A 6110-nucleotide genomic window follows, 5' to 3' on the forward strand; every position below is an offset into this window, starting at 1 on the left:
CATGTTTTCTGTGTGCTACTCTGTTAGAGACAAATGCAAAGAGAGCAAATCCAAATCACAAATGCACCTGGCGTCATCTCACTCCCTGACCTGTCTTGTGTGTGTCTTCGTCTCTTTTCTTATCACTGGGGCATCTCTATGGTTTATGTGAATGGACTTCTTCCTGGAAAAAACTTAAAGCTCCATCTACAGTACATGTTTGGATTTACAATGGAAATTTACAGTAGAAATTTTAGAAAAAGGCTCACTGGCAGAGGAAAAATGCACAGGCTGGGTGAGAATAAAAGAGGTTTTTTATTATTACTATTTATTTGCTTCAAAAATAAAAAGGAGGTGCCAATATTTCAAAATGAGAATCAACAGGCAATTTAACACTGAGCACACTGTAAAAAAAACACAAGGTGTCAAAGCACAACAAATAAAAAGGCAGACAGTATTCAGAGAAAAAAAGTAAGCTACTGTGGAATATCTCTGTGAAATATAAATGGAGTTCACAAAGCAAGAGTGACTACTGTTTAAAAAAAGCAGCAGGCATTTTGATCTTTCTTATTATACTGCATGCTTCTTCACCAGGTGTTATACTAGTTTGGTTTTATTACACAATGTCTGTTTGTGGGAGTTTATGCATGTGGAGAGCTTGTAGCGTTCGACCAGACTTGACTGAGTGATGCAAGATACCTTGCTAGTACAAATGAAAAAAAGAATTTTCACAAGGAAAGTCTGTGTTTGTGGGGGAAACAGAGAAGAAGGGAAGTATATTTTGAAGAAAACAAATCAATGAACCAAAATTCAAGATACAGTTGGTAGGAACCAGATTTTGATCTCATCATCAACAGTGTGAGTTAGGAATAAGAACAGTGGTTTAACTAATAAATCATGGTGATATTAAAGAGTTACTGCAGATTTTTATGCCACCACTACTGAGATCACAAATTGACCGCTTGTGTTAAAATCTTTAGAGGCAGGAGAGGCCTTGGTTCTGTTCACAATCACAGTAAGTGTCCTGCCCAGCCACACTGTGCTAATTAAGGAAGAGAGACCTTGTGATAAAATTTTCAAACAAGTTGTGTCAAGTTGGTCACAGACAACACAGAGCTTGCTCTCTAGCAAAGGAATGCCTATTTAGTTTTGACAGTGTATACTATCATTCTGTAAGTACAGCAATTTCCTTGTCTTCAAAGAACAATAAATAACTTGCACTCATTTGATGGTGAGGCAAAACACAGCAAACTTTAATTACTTTGTGATTATCTAAAAACTAACTATCCTTAAGAGACCTTAAAGGTTTCTCTGGGCAGACTGACTACTTGGCAATAAAGCCAGTATAGTCAGTGCAGGGAGTGTCATATAGGAAAACTTATACTTTAGAGGGCATAATCAATATTTCAAGATTGTCTCTGGACTTAAAATTTTGCTAAGAACTCTCTTTCAGGTAATGAGCCATTCCACACATGTTCACTGCTATTCTAAGCCTTGCTTTTGTTTCATTTTTAATGGCTAACAAAATAATTTGGCTATATTCTCTGGATTACTGGTGTGAGCCTTAATAAGGTCCAGAATTATTCCAGCTCACATCAGCATAAACATACAGAACTCGACCTTTATCATCTGAGAATGTACGGCAAGTAATTCAGCTAGTGTCAAATGGTATTACTTAATGGAATTGATGAATTCATGAATATGTCCATACACATGATTTCCATAAATGATTGGACTGTCAAGCTTTACATTTCCTTATTTACTAGTATTAATATTTTCTATCAAATAAATTTACTACTTGTTCAATCTTTTATTGTATTTAAATCTCAGTGTGCAGTATGGAAGTGCTTATTAAAAACAGAAGCATGAATTTTATCCTCAATAGAAGAAGTGGTTGGAGGTGTCTCCTGTTTTGATTTCAAGTAGTTAAATTAGTTGCTCTGAATAAAGTTTGCAAAGGTGCCTAGATTACTTAGGAATTTAGACCTCACCTGACTACTTAAAAAAAAAAAAAATTTGGACCTTGTGACATTCATGTAGGCACTTTGAAAATTTTACCTTAGGTCATTCTGATTAAGATTCTGCTGACAGACCTGTGTGGTATTTGTGGTCCTGTGAAAAAGGTGTATAGGACACAACTGAAAATACTGTCAAAAATACTAAAGAGCCAAACAAACACATAAGTCAGATTTGCACTCTCTTTGTGAAACAAGACCACTGTTTCCTGGCCAGCTGAAATGTGGAGGGCGTAGTATTCAGAAAGTGGAAAATCAAAAAATAAAGCCTTTCATGGGTGAGATGTTCTCTCACAAAATGGTTTGTGCAGTGAAATAGTAGGACATTCACTGTGTTAGCCCAGCAGCACCACCTTGTGTATGTGTATTCACTTTACTCCATGTTACCTGTAAAGACCTACCAACGTTTGCAGGTTTTAGTGTACATAAGGCTGTAGCAGCATACTATATCCTACTTATAAAAAATTAAGCATATGTCAGTCCTAGAGTAACTGATGTAGTTCTTATAGCCAGTAACCTTTACGTGCATACAGTATTGATATGTGCATTTTTCATTCCATCTCTAGGACTGTATTAGTGATAGGCTACTCTGCAGCTCAGAAGAAATTTTCACAGGTGTGGTACAAACATCTCTGAAGACTTCTGTGATATACTTACAATGAAAGTTGAACCTACTTTTGTTGAGAGTCTGTTGTCATCATAAAATAAGTTCGATCTATAAATAATTCATGAACCACTGTATGAAATTTGCTCCAGATTTCAATAAGGCTGAAGAAATTTACTCCGTGAGTACAGAACTAGGTGTCCATGAAGGTTAGAAGGTGTTTCTATCTCAAGACTTAAAACTTTAAATACTGTGCTCGTTTTCTTTTTCCCTTTTCAGTACTCATCTAGCCCAGCTTGCACTCTCTACCTTTAGAGCTGGATTAAAGATGCCAACTGCAGACATAGTTTATAGCCCTGTGAAAATCACGGTTTTAGTATTGAGCAATAGAAGGGCTTAAAAGGGACAAGACTGAGAACACAAAGTGTGATGAGAACTTGCACACATTTAAACTGAGAAACATCTTTGTTCCTATTTCTGCAGCATTAAATATCTCTGGTTAATATGTGCTCAGTTACTCATTATTCAGGTGTTTCTCCCCTCAAGAAGATTTCAGGTTCAGGATTGTGACTTGACTGGGAAATCCCTGAGTCAGCTGCAAAAGGCAAGAGATATAACATTCCTGAGCCTAACATCTCTTATTGCCTGCATCTAGGTGAATTCTGATCAATCTCTGGCCTGTAGGGTTTATATCTTGCTCTGCAAAAGTCTGTTTGCTTTGAAGGGCAGTAGAGCAACAAAGATGCTTAATGTAAGTTGTCTAAAATATTTTGCCAAGTATAAATATATACTTTGTAAATGTTGCATCATTTCACTTTGGCACCCAGAATTAAGAGTCTTGAACATTCCCTGCATGTTAACTCTGGAAAAAACACTACTTAAGGTCTGTTCAGAATCATGAAAGTATAAAAGACATGAAAGTAAGCCCTGCTGCTTACAGATCTTCTCTGTAGGAAAAATATTTTGAGTGATACAACTACAAGAAAACATATTTCAAAAATGCATTCTTAAAGTAAGCTGGTAAGTGGCTGATTTTTTACTATGATGTAGTTCTCTACAAATTATAATAATATAGTACTGGTTCCATCACACTCACATGTTCTGAATATTCTGCCAAATTTTCAACAGTGCTGCCTGCTGTTAAAACAGTATTTGCTGTTGTGTAATACACTTTCTACATCACATTCAGACTAGAAAGAGATAATGTCTCCCTGCATAACTGTTTCATTCAGATACTCTACATAAGCAAAACTGTGTATTTCTGTGATGCTTTCACAAGGCATCTCTAGGGCTCACAGATCTTAAGGGAATAAAGTCACATAAAAGCTCTGTTGTCGCAGTAAATTCCATTCCTGTTTTGCACATGTGGAAATGGAGGTCTTGCAGAAACCATCCCAGCACCCAGACCAGAAGGTAGGTTGTGTGGCTCCCAGCACTACCACACCCTGTCAATATTCTTGCATGATTTCTGTGTTAAGAAATTTCATTTTGTTTTGAGCCAAAAGTCTCTACTGTTCCACCAAACATTTACAACATGTATTCAAGTGCTTTATGGAGTGCTAATATTAAACCTATGCTGATCATGAGGCTAGCAAATGGCTATGTCAGACTGCATTCTCACCCCTCCTGCGGCTGCATCTCAGATGAACACAGGTAGCTTAAGCCAGCTACCTGGAGTGGTGGTAGCCAGGGAGCTGCAGTGATTTGATAAATACTAAGTACATCCTCAGCAAACACTTGGGCAGTTAGACCATGCCAGCGTCTATACAGCTGTCTTTAACTGACTGTAACTAGCTAATTACTAGCTCTGGGTATACCCCTCGTAGTCACAGAGCTGACTGCTGAACAGACATGTCTTAGCCAACATAGTTTAGTGTTTATCCAGTGAAAGCAGCGGTTTACTACAGACTCTTCTCTTAGCAAGATCAATCCAATTAGACCTACAAACTGTTCCAAGCCAGTCCAATTTCTCTTTCCTGTTATTGAATACAGTCAATAGTGTTATCACTGCAAGAAAAATACAACTGCTTGCTATTAAAGGAAGTGGTTAAATTAAAACTACATTAGTCGCTGGAGAGGTGGACACTTTTGTCTGAAACCAAATACCAGCCATTTCTAATGAGAGGCAGGTGGTTACCACAAATTTACAAAAGGTGTCTCCTTTCATGTCAATACAGCTTGCATTTCTTCTTTCCTGAACTTCACCGTTGGCTAGAGCTGAAAATTGGCAGCTGTCGGCAACAGATTTAAATTACTATTCTTTCTGTATTGATATTAAAGACTTTTGACATGATAGATTAAATCATCAGTGCTGTTCCTCTGATCAAAAATAAACTCAATAGCAAGAAAACCTGTGCATCCTTGTCTCTGTCTTATTACTCAAGGCCCACCTCACAGTTTACTCATGCCCATTTAAGCATTGAAAATCACACCCTCTTAAACTGAAGGCATGTCTGCCTGCCTACAGTCTGTACCATACTTTATATGGGGAAACTGAGTATCCATATAATTAAAAGTTATTCAGAGTCAGCTACAGAAGATAAAAGAGCACTCTGGAAGGTGTGGGAGGTAGGTATGCTTCGACTGTAGCTGTGCATAGGAAGAATCCTGCCTATCAAGTGCTGCTTCTGCATTTTTTGCATTTGCTTCCTCTGTTGCTCTGACCATCAGAGCACTAACAGCTACCTCACTGCTTGGGTTGGCTTTGACAAGCTTTTGGATTAAAAGTACTCTGACCAGTAATATATCCCAGGGTGCACAAGAAAACTGAGAAGCAACAACTCCTGTGAGGTTTTCTAGATAGTTTTCAGGGTCCACTTGCTTGTTTTATAACAGAAAACATATCATGCTCTTGCAAGTGTTGAGGATCGGCTTTGCTGAATCAAGGACTCTATAAATAGCATATTCCTGAACCCCCATAACTCCATAGTAGCTGTGGTGCTCTTGACCAAAATGGGTCTGTTACCCTTATTTCATTGATCCTCTTCTGTTAGGCATCATTGCTAGATACAGAACCATTTCATTTTGCAGCAGTTGCACCTGTAGGTAAATTTTGAAACTATTTCTGAAAATATGAAGGTCTAGAAGGTAGTAGCTAGTTTGCATTTATGAAGCCAAAATCACTTCTGATGAACCTGGTAGCCTTCTGTGACAAATGACTGGCTTGGTGGATGAGAAGAGAGCAGTGGGAGTTGTTTATCTTGACTTTAGCCAGGCTTTCAACACTGGTTCCCATAACATCCTCACATGCAAACTAATGAAGTAAAGACTAGATACAAGAACAGTGAGGTAGACTGAAAACTGGATGAACTGCTGGGCTGGGAGGTTTGTGATCAGCAGCACGAAGTCCAAGCAGAGATCAGTCACTATTGGTGCCTGCTAGGACTCAACATTGGGACCGATACTGTTTAACAAGTTAATGACCTTGATGAAGGGATAGAGTGAATTTCATGAAGTTTGCAGATGATACAGGTTTGGGAGGAGTGGCCATTGCACCAAGTGAGTGTGCTGTC

This window comes from Tyto alba, unplaced genomic scaffold (assembly GCF_018691265.1).
Source record: "Tyto alba isolate M040663 unplaced genomic scaffold, T.alba_DEE_v4.0 Super-Scaffold_14, whole genome shotgun sequence".
NCBI classification, from domain to species: domain Eukaryota; kingdom Metazoa; phylum Chordata; class Aves; order Strigiformes; family Tytonidae; genus Tyto; species Tyto alba.